This window comes from Chelonoidis abingdonii, chromosome 2 (genome assembly GCF_003597395.2).
Source record: "Chelonoidis abingdonii isolate Lonesome George chromosome 2, CheloAbing_2.0, whole genome shotgun sequence".
Taxonomy (NCBI): Eukaryota; Metazoa; Chordata; order Testudines; family Testudinidae; genus Chelonoidis; species Chelonoidis abingdonii.
Window position 1 is genome coordinate 122,512,343 of NC_133770.1, and position 12,776 is coordinate 122,525,118.

At 42.9% G+C, this 12,776-nt stretch overlaps 1 protein-coding gene across 2 annotated transcripts in view; it reads left to right on the forward strand.

Moving 5' to 3' along the window:
- The first annotated feature begins 6,772 nt into the window (after window positions 1–6,772).
- The window catches only part of MSANTD3 (Myb/SANT DNA binding domain containing 3), a 21,269-nt gene continuing 15,265 nt past the window's right edge, over window positions 6,773–12,776 (forward strand). The window contains exon 1 of one of the 2 annotated variants that reach the window (XM_032777886.2): window positions 6,773–6,915. The gene's annotated coding sequence lies outside the window, so the exon portion shown is untranslated. Of the gene's footprint in view, window positions 6,916–6,937; window positions 7,134–12,776 lie in introns of those variants that run through there. The other variant, XM_032777887.2, reaches the window with a different exon arrangement.

Genomic DNA, 12,776 nt, shown 5'->3' on the forward strand with positions numbered 1-12,776 from the left:
AAAAGATCTCACAAAACTAGGTGATTGGGCAACAAAATGGTAAATGAAATGTAATGTAGATAAATGTAAAGTAATGCACATTGGAAAAAATATTCAACTATACATACAATATGATGGGTAATTTAGCTACAACTGATCAGGAAAGAGATCTTGGAGTCATCATGGATAGTTCTCTGAAGACGTCTATGCAGTGTGCAGCGAATAAGGAAAAGTTAGTTACTTGTTCCTATAATATAAGAACTAGGGGCCACCAAATGAAATTAATGGGCAGCAGGTTTAAAACAAATAAAAGGCAGTTCTTCACACAGCTCACAGTTAACCTGTGGAACTTCTTGCCTGCAGAGGTTGTGACGGCTAGGACTATATCAGGGTTTAAAAGAGAACTAGATAAATTCATGGAGATTAAGTCCATTTATGGCTGTTAGCCAGGAAGGGTAAGGAATGGTGTCCCTAGCCTCTGTTTGTCAGAGGGTGGAGACGGATGGCAGGAGAGAGATCACTTGATCATTACCTGTTAGGTTCACTCCTTCTGGGGTATCTGGCATTGGCCACTGTCGGTAGACAGGATACTGGGCTGGTGGATGGACCTTTGGTCTAACCCAGTATGGCCATTCTTATGTTATTGAAATCTTGTTGTTGCAAAGCTATCAACTATTTCCTGCACGTTTCTTAGAATCACATTCCTTTACAGCAGGAGGTGATTAATGGCCTGGTACACTTGCATCACCGCAATCCCCACCAGTAGCAGTCTGAGAGTTACTAGCTTCCACAAAGTGATTGCCACTCACTTTTGTACCATTAGGGCTGTCTCATTTTGGTGTACTTGTGCTACAGAGCAAGGGCGAACTCTGCACACAGTTCAAGTGTAAGTAGGGGAATGGTCCTGCTATTGTGGGGAACTTTCCTGGCTTATACACAATCCCGGTGTAGTGGGCTAGTGTAAGAATCTGAGATTTTGCTCCCACTCTCTTTCCCCAGAGTTTGAGTGCAGGACCTATAGATCTACCGCATAGACCACCTCCAGTTTAGCCATAGGAGCAATGGCTGGTGAATTGATGTTATGCCATAGAGGAAGACACAGCACACACTTTGCCAGTGGGATACACAACTCTGTGAGAAACCAGAGGAATGTTGGCTGTTAGGATTCCTGGGTTATACTCATGACTCTGGGTGCAAAGTGTGGTCTAGTGGTTAGAGACAGCATAGTTAAGTACATAGATTGGACCATTCCTTCTGAAAGGCAGCATGATACAGTGGCTGAGACTTGGCTTTGTCATATCAGAAATCTGGGCTCTATCTCCTGCTCTGTCTGTACTGACTGTGTCCAATCTCCTAGTTACCTGAGTAATTAAATGGCCTGACCTCGAAGACTTCCCTTCCGCTCTTCTGGGTAGCAAAGTCCTCAGAACCCAACAAGGTTGGGCCCAGGATTCCTGTGGGGCTTGATTCCCAACCTTATCATGGTCACTTAGGGCAGGGGCTTGGGTGTCCCCACTATGGGGTGCTCTCTCTGCACTGGACACTTTCTTGACTCACTGATTATTACATACAGTTCAACGCACATACACTTTATTAAACAGCAATTAATTAAAAAAGTAAGGAGAAGGTTAAAGGAAAACACATAACCCGACTCTGTGGGACGTCACAACAAGAGTCTCTGGAATGTAAGGGAAGTTCAGGCTGTTCCTCACAAGTCCCAGGCCTCCTTCTCAGGCCCTGGCTGTGCTGCAGGGATGCTCTGGGTCAGACACTTGCTCTGGTGGTGGCCTCAGGCTCTAAGTGGCAGAACCCTTCTTCCAGGGTCAGCCCCCCCATCAGGCTTACAATTCCCCTCTTGTCTGGGGGCGTCTCCCTGTGCTGGGCCTGCTGCCCAGGGTCCTGCTCACTCTCTCCAGCTGCTCACCACGCCCAGCTCCAGACTGCTCCAACCCCACCACTCTGCCTCAGTTCCAGCTCCACTCTGCTCCAGCTCCAGCTCCAGTCTGCCTTAGCACTGCTGCTGCTGCTTTGCCTCCAGTTCTCTAGGTTGCTTTTCTGGCCCCTCTGGCTCTGGTTGCTGCTGTTTTCCTCCCAGCACAGGTCTGCTCTCTGGGCTGCTGCTGTCACTCTGCTCTGTAGCTCAGCACAGGCTCCTTCTCTCTCCTTAGCTCAGCTCCATTCTGTTCCAGCCTGCTCTCCAGCTGACACGGAGGACGGGAACCCCCTGGCCTCCTGACTCCCTCATAGCCTGCCCGCTCTGTCAGTCAGGCTGAAGTGGAGCATTGGCCTCTCCCTATTGCCCCTGGGGGACTGTCAGTCTCAGGGTCCTGATTTCCCATTGACCTTCCCCCTTTCTTTTGGTACTGGGAGCTTCCCAACTATAAAAAACCCACCGAGTTTTAGTAAGAGGCCGAGAGTTCCCTTACACAAGGAAAGTTGTGCATAGGAAAGTTCTGCATAGGAACTTTGTGGCTTTGTGCATAGGAAAGTTCTGCAGCCGCTGCTTGTCATCCCATACTGGCATCATAAGCTGATCCCATCACTCAGTGCTTGTTTCCTGAGCCCAATAGTGACGGTCCACCATGTGCATTTGTTTTGTGAATGTCAACATCAATCTTGAATTGTTTCTTTTCATGGCACACAGCAGGGCACAGGCAGCACTGATTCACAGGTCATGAAATACTGCAGGATCAGCTGTGTTGTGTTCATAACTCGTATCACAAGACTGGCAAGCAGTGCAAGATCCATGCTTTCAGGCAGAGATGGCTGGCACACAGTTTTCAGGAGCAGTTGAAAAATGGTGTGAAACATAGTTAGAAACCCGTGGTGTTATGAGATGGAGAAAACTGCATCATGGGTGTTATGATCCTAGCCCCACGATTCACTGCGATCCATTCCCAGAACTCCTATCTGGAGAAGATGGTGATTTGTACAGTGGGATAGCTACCCACAGTGCACTGCTTTCTCTGTTGATGTTAGAGCACCAACAACAGATGCACTCTGGTGCCACAAAGAGTGTTGTGTTAACATGCACAAGTGATATAATTACAACCTTTTTTTTTAATCATCGACGTAATTTAAGTCAACTTAACTCTGAAGTATAAACACGGCCTCCGTCTGATCTTCCATGAGTTTGTTGGAGAATGAGTTTGTGAGTCTCAGATGATGTAGATGTTGAGCTCTTAGACCTTAATTGAAAGTGGGGAATCTTTAACAAAGGTTTTCTTTCTCTCAACGTTAAGGGCTTGTCTAGACACAAATTGGCACCATTTTAGACCAAAGCAAACCTGTGTATGGACATGCTAAACTGCTATAAACCAAATTTAAATCACTTTAAGAATATCCACCAAAATTGCACCAAGTTAGCAAAATTAGGGCATGGCTACACTTGCAGATGTAGAGCGCTTTGAGTTAAACCAGCCTTCATAGAGTGCAGTGGGGAAAGTGGTTCCATCTGTCCACACCGACTGCTTCAAGCACACTGGCATGGCCACATTTGCGGCACTTGCAGCGACTTTGGGAGCGGTGCCTTATTGGCAGCTATCCCAGCATGCAAGTGACTGCAACATGCTTTTAAAATGGGAGGGGGTGGAATGTGACAGGGAGCATGTTGTGTGTATGTGGGGGACAGAGAGTGGGTTTTTGGGAGACTGAGAGCATGTCAGCATGCTGTCTTGTAAGTTCAGACAGCAGCAGACCTCTCCCCCACCTCTCTCTCACACACACAGCATTCCCCAGTAACAGCTTGCATGTCAGCTTTCAGAAACAGAGCTTTGAAAAGGCATTTCCACATTCCTACAGAAGTTCAAAACAATGACAAGAGTGTCCACTTGACTTAAGGGGATTATAGGGCATTTCTGGAGGCCGATCAGAGTGCAGTAATGCAACACCTCATTCACACTCGCGACTGGACCTTGTAGCCAAGGCACAGCAAATGTTATTCCTCTCACCGAGGTGGAGTACCAGTAGCAATGTAGCCACAGAGTCAGAGTGCTTTACGTGCCTTGATAGTGTGGATAGGAAGTGAGCTAGTGTGCCCAGAGCTCCTTTATTGTGTTGTAACTCGCAAGTGTAGCTAAGCCCTTTGGTTAAAATCACACCTTCAGTTAAACCATTAAAACTTGTGTGTAGAAGTTAAATAGATGTTAATGTGGTAGATGTGAGTCCTGGGAGGTGTGAGGAGTTCAAAAGACTATATTGAGATGTGCCAGACAGGCATGGCCTTTTGGGATGATAAGTGTTAAATAGAGGAATCCGTAGGGAGTGGTTAATGAAAATGTTACAACTCTGGTTATACAAAAACCAGCCTTTTGAAGCTATGCCTTGAGGAAAAATCCATTAACTGGTGATTACCTGTTCCTGCAAGCTGGATATCAAAGGCCTGAGCTGAATAAAGAAACAGCTGAATTGTCCAATTGGGGTTCATGTTCAGTTAAAAACTTACACACCCTTGTAGCCAAGAGAGCACAGCCGGTAGTGAGTTTGAAAAACTGACACCTAATTGTGATAAGTGTTCTGAGATTGATGAGTCATCTCTGGGCCTGAATGTTCAGAACCCTGATAAGTTTTCTGAGGTAATCACCTGTGATTCCTAAAATAGGGCCATGCTAATTATCCAAGGTCCAGCTGATCCACAAACAAGGGTCTAACCAGGTGACCTCAAGGGGATAGTGCTAGTTGCCTGACAGGTCTGATAGATTGTTCTAGCCTGTGCCTGCCCTGTAATATGCATGAAATGGATCCAGCTTGCATCTTGGCCAGCTGTCCAGATATCCTGATGCAATCAGAAGTTGGGATACCTCTAGTATGCTTGTAATGATGCTGGTTCTGGTGGGACCTGACTGAGAGTGCCAATTCAGGACAAATTGCTTAAAGCAGGGCAGTTAAAGCCCAAGACTGGGGTTTCTATGCCCACCAAGGCAAACCAAACCAACCAACCAGAGAAGATTTCAGTTTTACCCCACTGGCTAACCACAAGTCACACAAGCAATTCCCACAGGCACTCCAGTTTCCTAGTATCACCACCAGTGCCACTTGTTATGGGGATGGATGGTTATGAAAACCAATACCCCAGTAAAAGAAATAAGGTTCCCCTGATCCCAAAGGACCATGTCCCAGATCAATACACAAATCAGATCTTACCCACAAATCACCCTGTTGCCAATCCTTTAGAATCTAAAGGTTTATTCCTAAGAGGAAAAAGATATAGATGAGAGCTAGAATTGGTTAAATGGAATCAATTACATATAGTAACGGCAAAGCTTCTGGTTCAGGCTTGTAGCAGTGATAGAATAAACTGCAGGTTCAAATCAAGTCTCTGGAGTACATCCACAGCTGGGATGGGTCATCAGTCCTTTGTGTAGAGCTTCCATTTGTAGTAAAGTCCCTCCAGAGGTAAGAAGCAGGATTGAAGACAAGATGGAGATGGAATTTCAGCCTTTTATCGTCTTTTTCAGATGTAAGACACCTCTTTGTTCTTACTGTGGAAATCAGCCAAACTGGATTTGGAGTCACATTCGCAGTTCCCTGCATACTTTGCTGATTCGCAAGGTGTAATCTGCCTTTCTCAATGGGTCAGTTGTATAGCTCATTGTCCTTAATGGGCCATCAAGCAGGCTATGCAGAGCGACACCAACTTGTCTGGGGTGTCACCCAGAAGCATAGCACAAGTTTGAAATACAGACAGTATAAAGCAATATTCATAACTTCAACTACAAAAATGATACACACATATAGACAGCATAATCATAACCAGCCAACCATAACCTCTCCATAGACCGCTTACACGACAACTTAACCTTTATGCAATATTTGCTTCAAATATATAACATTGGTTGCAGCAATGATATATACAGTTACAGATTATGTCAATAACATCACAACGCTATTAGAATGAGGACAGGTTTTTATTGTCTTCTCTGTAATGCTTTTATTCTGTGAACAAGAGCAGTTTGTTTTGTGAAGGCTGGTTGGTAATTGTAATAGCTCCTGGCGAAAGGTTAACCACTGGTGCTGGATGCTGGGGAAACGACAGTGAAGTGCATAGGGACTATAGGCCTAAATTCTCCCTCTGTAGGGAGAGCGACACGGGTGTCCTCTTCCCAAAAGGGGTAATGGCTGGGAGCTAGACAACTTAAGAGGGTACCTTCAAGGAAGACCAGAAAGATGGTCAGGGGAAGCAGTCAACACTGAAACTGAGACAGTTAACAAAAACAAATCATTCTAAACAGATTGACTAAAAACACTTCTCCTTTAGCTTTCACTCTTCTTGTGATTTGCTAGTTCTTCAGTCTTCCAGGCTCAGCAGCCCAGAATTTTGGGGAGGGAGAGAAGAGGAAGGCAGTGGTAAAAGCCAGGAAAGGGAAATCTTTCAGGTCTTCTTCATCTACTAAAAATGTCACAAGCCTGGTTTCTCATTCTTGGCAGGTTATCTTTGAGACTCTTCTAAAATGCAGGATATTGCACCTGATATTTTAGAACTTTGTAGGGGAACCTGATGCTTTATTTTTATTTTTCCTATATCAAACCAAATTCTCCCTCTTGATCAAGTCTAAAAATTGGCATGTGGGATACACTGGTCAAATCCCCTAAAATAAATAATTGAAAATAACATCCATCCACTCATCCACTTTGGATCTTCCTCGACTGTAACATGCATGAAATGGATTCCTTTCATTTTATATTACTTGGAAGGGCAGGAAAATCCAGATCGGAGTTTGGTAGGAGCTGAAGGAGTGGTGTCTGACCTGCCGGTAGGGAGTTAAAGAAGGAAAAAGGCCCAGCCCCGACACAGTAACGGAGTAGGGGGAGGGGATTAGATTGGTAATCGTGGTGCTTTGTTAAGAGTACAGAGAAATCATTTGGGCTGTGCTTTGGTATCTAAGGGTGGGGTTATTTTTACATATACAACAGAGCGAGGCCTTCCTGGGACTTGGGGTAATAACATGAACATTTTAAATTATTTCTGCCATGGTTTATGTTGCTGTTATTTGTGTATCAGCTGCAGCCTCTCTGTATGCATTGGGTGGTGCATTCTTCTTTGTCAGGCTAGAATCTGTTCTCTGTTTCATTGAACTAGAAGAGGAAAGAAGGAAACAGCAAGGAAATAAGAACAGGCTCTTAATGCTTGAGATGTCCTGATGCATGAAAGCCTGGTAGGATTCATATTTCTGTCTATTTTGAAAGGAGATTCCAGGGAAAACATTAGAAATAATAACCTGCATCTGTTACCTCTTGCCTTACACAAACTGCTTTTGATGTCCTCCATAACTAGTAGGTTGGGTTGCTTTAAAATTTTATTTTGCTAGTACTGGAATACAAACAGTTTTATGGACTGTAACTAATTAATTGCCTCTCTTTTTATCTAACAACCCACAGTAACTATTAACACTTTGTATTAAAACAGGATTAGAAAAGAATTTTTAAAAAACGATTTTTAATATTAATATTATAGTTCATGTATACCTCTCATTATGATTAATAATGTATATTTAATTACCAAGTATTTAAAGACAACTGTGAATTCACATAGTGGAAAATCTGCTTTTAGAGAAACCATGCTTGTAGCCGCACTATGATCTTATTACATCTCAAACTAGACAGGGTCAGTCCTAGGTGATACATGGATGGGAGACCACTGAGGAAAACCTAGATGCTGTAGGAAAGTGGGACACTGGGCTGTTGGAAATTCCATCATTTGAATGAGCTGTAAACCTAATGTCCTGACTGCTTTGGGTCATTACAAATCCCATGCAATTTTGCCCTGCCCCCTAAAAACAAGGGTTTTAGCCAACTTCTAATTCTGATCATTATATTATCTGCTCTCATTTTTTCCTTTAACTTAAATTGGATAAATTATTCTTCATTTTTCTGCTCGGCTATTACTGTCTGTAATGCTGCAGTGTGTTGTTAAATGAATTCAATCCCCCCCACCCCCATGGCTTCAGTTAAATAGCAGATGATATCCATATACAGAATAATGTCTGTGGTTAATGAAAATTAAAGATAGGGTTGGATAGGGATTTCTATTCTAATTCTATCTTCTTTTATTGGAACTTTCTCAGAAATGTGTCTTTTGAAGTTGAAATTGTCCATCCTTGGGCTCCACTTGAAAGTAATTTTTTTTTAAAGGTACACATTAAATTGATGCAGATGTTGGAGTTAGAGTATCGTGTGTGTATGAAATAATACACACCTGCTTTGTTTTTTCTCTGTGTGTACCTTTTTAAAATATAATTCTCCCAACCTACTTTTGCCAGTAAATAACTCAAAAACAGCCAGATATAAAAAGGTTGAACATTTAGTCCTCATGGAAGTATGCTTTCCAAGATAAGGTGGAATGAAAATACTTTAGTATTTGAAAGTAATAAAGGTTTCAGTTTGCACAGTATGTAACTTTTAATCCACTAATTTTTTTTAATGTGAAGTATGTATTGTTTATGCTCTATGCCAGCATAGAATGTTGGGCATACTGAAATTATCTACTGCACATGCTTGTGACTGCAAGAGGAATTTGTATGGGAACAGGTAAGGGTGTGAGAATACTTTGTTTCTCAGGATTTACCATGTAACAGTTTTTCGTATATCTAACTTGTTCCCAGATTGTTCCTGCTTGCTGCTATGGGACATGCACAGAAAATTACTTCCATTTCAACAAAGATTTCTGATTACCAGGTTACTTACTGGGCACATATATAGTCCATGGCCCACATTTCATGGAAATTATTTGTTCCATAAATTGTGGGCTAAGGGAGTTCTTCCTCCTATTCCATGGAATAGCCAAAGGACTGACAGAAGTTCAGCACATGTAAGGGACAAATGTATTGATGTATCTTGCTGCACCTTCTCATGCTTTGACATGAACTGATGCTTTGACATGTCTCAAGGCCCTTCTTAGTTATCTAATGGCTGGAAATGTGCCTCAACATATTGAAGCAAGCAGATGAAGCATGTAGGAGAAGGTGCTTCAAAGCACATTCTTGATGCATTTAGTCATTAGGTATCTCAAACAACTTTTGGCAGTCTCTTAAGTCTTCTAATAGTGTCAGGCCATGACCCTGCCTGCTCCATGAGAGCATATGCAGACCGTATGTATATGTGAAGATCTAATTATAATAGTAAGTGTGTGTGTGTGTGTGTGTGTGTGTATATATATATATATGTGAGAGAGAGAGAGAATGAATATTTCGATCATAAGCTCTTTTGGGCAGGGACAGTCTCTTTGTTCTGTATTTACATAGTGCCTAGTTTCTGATCCATGATGAGGGCTCCTAGATGCTACCACAATGCAAATAATAAATATTAGTAATACACGAAGGTGCGGTATAAAAGGTTTACATGTAAGTTTCAGATGGCTGCATTATTCATGAGTGACTGAACCTTTGAACCACATCACTCACTTCTCATATGCTGATTTGTACAATTTTAGAAACCTGCAAAACCAAGTGCCTGAATTACAGTGAGTCCAAATTTTCAGGTATCTGTGGGAAAGGAAAGTTAAAACTACAGTGTTTAATTTCTTTTAAATACACTTCTCTAACATGATTGGCTTTGCAAATTAAATGGCTTTTCTAGACATAAAAATGTAATGATTTTATAGTCCGATATCTCTGACTTTTCCAGAGCTAGAAGCAAGTACAGCATGGTCCACTGGAAAGCAGAAAATCTCCCCCTTTCCCTAGTCCTAGTCACAAGGTATTGGACTTCAGACTTGCCACTGGTATATAAATGAATATTGTCCATCATGGACCTCAATAATATTTTTGGGGGAAGAAATGCCACGCTTTGTTGCAAAGTTTTTGTTTTGGTTTTGGAGGCTGTTTGAAGCTGATAAGGAGTTTGGTATGTTGGAATGACCCGAGTAACATGGATGAATGGGCAGAGTGCATTAATTTTTACTTAACAGCAATTTTGAAATTTAAACTTTCCTATTAGCATTAGAAATTAGTGCTACTCATTCCTAGTTTGCATCGTCACAGATGGCAGTTTCTTCTCTTGTTGTTAAATTGTTTTTTCATTATATTTAAGAAACTTTTAAAGCTGGTATACTTTTCTTTGTATTCAGTGCAGGCAATTAGAATCCCTGGTTTGCTATGCTTTCAGGGTTTCTTTTCCCATATAGTATGTGGAATGCTGGGATTACAGATAGAAAGGAACTCGTCTGTCATCAGGTGGGGAGACCAGATTTTTACAAAGAAAAAGGGGACATCTGCCATGATGTGAGGCAGGACGTGTCACAGCAGAGGGTCCTCCCTCCTCTCCAAGCCACCCAGCTCCCTCTCTTTTTCCACTCTTTTTTCTCCTTACAAAATGAAAAATCAAGATGCAATACAGTAAATGGCCAAATAGGAGGAAGCAGTATTTTCTCCATCTGTCATTACTATTTTCTGTCAATACCAGCCTCTCAACTGTATTTTTATTCCTTGAGGCTGAGCTCCTTGTTTTATTTCCTGTCCACCTTGCTGCAATTCCTACCCCATAGTTGGTTCTTTTTTATCCCCTAGGATACAGTCCTCTTTCTGGGTTTTCTGTTCTTCTGTTTTCAGGATTGTTGGATTTTTTTTTGTATTTCTTCTTTGTCCTTTGTTTCCTTCTTTTGGCCTTTGCTCATTTCTTCTGTCACTCATTCTGAAAATATTAATTAATCAGTTGTCTACTGAGAAAGGAGATAAGAATAGCTGACTGTAAATGTGTTTGAGGGAAAGTATTTATTTAGGATGGTACAAGGAGGAATAGCTAGGACTTAGTGGGATGAAATGTAGAAAGAAAAAATTTAGGCTGAATACCAGAAAACATATTTTTACAGTGAGATCTGTTCCATTTTGGAATGATCTCCTAAGGGAAATAAGAGAAGCCTCACTGCACTGGACAAAATACTAGAGTGTGTGTTGTAGGGAAGAATACTGCATTGGCAGGGAGGTGAACTAAAAGTCTTAATAGGTCTCTTCTGACTGCACAAAACCTCCTCTGTGCAAACCTCACAGGTCTTTGGGGCTACATGGTTTTAGGGGAAATGACTAAGCCGGGAGGGAACATGACAAGAGAAAAGATACTCTTTGCAGCAAAATCTTCTGTCAAGCACACAGGAAAATACTCTGTAACTAATGCCTATGGAATCCCATTTCTTGCTGTCAGTGCGCCTTTTCCTTTGGTGGAAGTGAGGTCCAGGTATTGCCATAGGATCATGGACTTCAAAGATCCGTAGAGGGTATATCTATACTGCAATGTAAGCCTGGGTCTGTGGGACCCGAATCTGCAGGCATGGGTTTCTAAGCCCACGTTTGACTGTCCACATTGATTAGTGACCTTGGGTTTAGAATTTTCACACCCATGCTCATGCATCCAGACTTCACTATGCAGACCAGAGTCAAACCAGCTTATCCCAGGCTTTCTGTCACCCTCCCCTGGTGCAGGTGCTCTAGCTTTTCGTTCATGGTGCATTGGGGAAAACTTGACTGTCCATCCCATGGCACTTTACTGGAAGATGTCTCAGTCTGCCAACATCGAGCTATCTTTTGGGTCTGCATGCTCCTGTCAACCAGAGCCAGTAATGTGAATGAGGCACGCTTTCGCTCTTGTTTAGGAAATGGTCAGAGCATCCATCAGAGGCTGGTGGATATTTTGGCAGCATTTTCTGACCTACCAAAGGTACCTCTCAGTGGAGGAGGATGATACAGACATGAGAGACTCCAACTGGTTGATGCAGCTACACCGGGAGTCATGAGCAGCTAATGCCCCCTGTGTAGACCGGCGCTTGTGGAGCAGAGCCACTGCATAGACTGGTAGGATTACATCATCGTCCATTCCTTGGATGACCAGCAGCGTGTCCAGAACTTCTGCGTGAAGAAAGCAATGTTTTTGGAGCTTTGTGAACAGCTAGCCTCACCACAAGAATGAGGAAAGCAATGCTGGTCCAGAAGCAGGTTGCTATAACTGTCTGGAAGCTAGCTATGTCTAACTCCTACAGGTCCATTGCTAACCAGTTGGTGTTAGCAAGTTGGCTGTGGGGTGTCCAAACTGTGCAGGGGCTATTGATGGGATTCATGTGCCCATAGTTTGCCTTCCTCAAGGAGCACATGAGTACATAAACTGCAAAGGGACTCCATTGTTATGCAGGCCCTTGTCGACCAAAGAAGCTGATTCGTGGATGCCAACATAGGCTGCACTGGAAAAGTGCATGATGACAGGGTTTTCCCCAATCTGGAGTTACCATCGTGGACAGGCTGAGACACTGTGCCCACCAAATGACATTGTCATAAATGGAGTAACTATATCTGCTGCAGAAGACCCCCTTTTGGCTTGGGTTATGAAACTGTACCTTGATCTCAGAAGCTGGGCAAAAGAAGGTTTAATCACACTGTCAGTAGGTGCAGAATGGTGGTTTAAAGTGCATTTGGCAGATGGAAATCCTACTGGTGCTGTTCACAGAATTGTTTGGATTCCAGTGTTATCAATGCTGTCTGCATCATTGTGTTCTTCCCAATCTTTGTGCAGCCAAAGGTGAGCCGCTTCATTCAGAATAGGCTGTTAAAAAAGCAAAATCTCCACCAAGCATTCTCAAAACTACAATACCCGCACAAGGAGATAAGGAAACAGATCAACAGAGCCAGACATGTACCCAGAAGCCTCCTACTGGAAGACAAACCCAAGAAAGAAACCAACAGGACTCCACTGGCCATCACATACAGTCCCCAGCTAAAACCCCTCCAATGCATCATCAGGGATCTACAACCCATCCTGGACAATGATCCCACACTTTCACAGGCCTTGGGTGGCAGGCCAGTCCTCGCCCACAGACA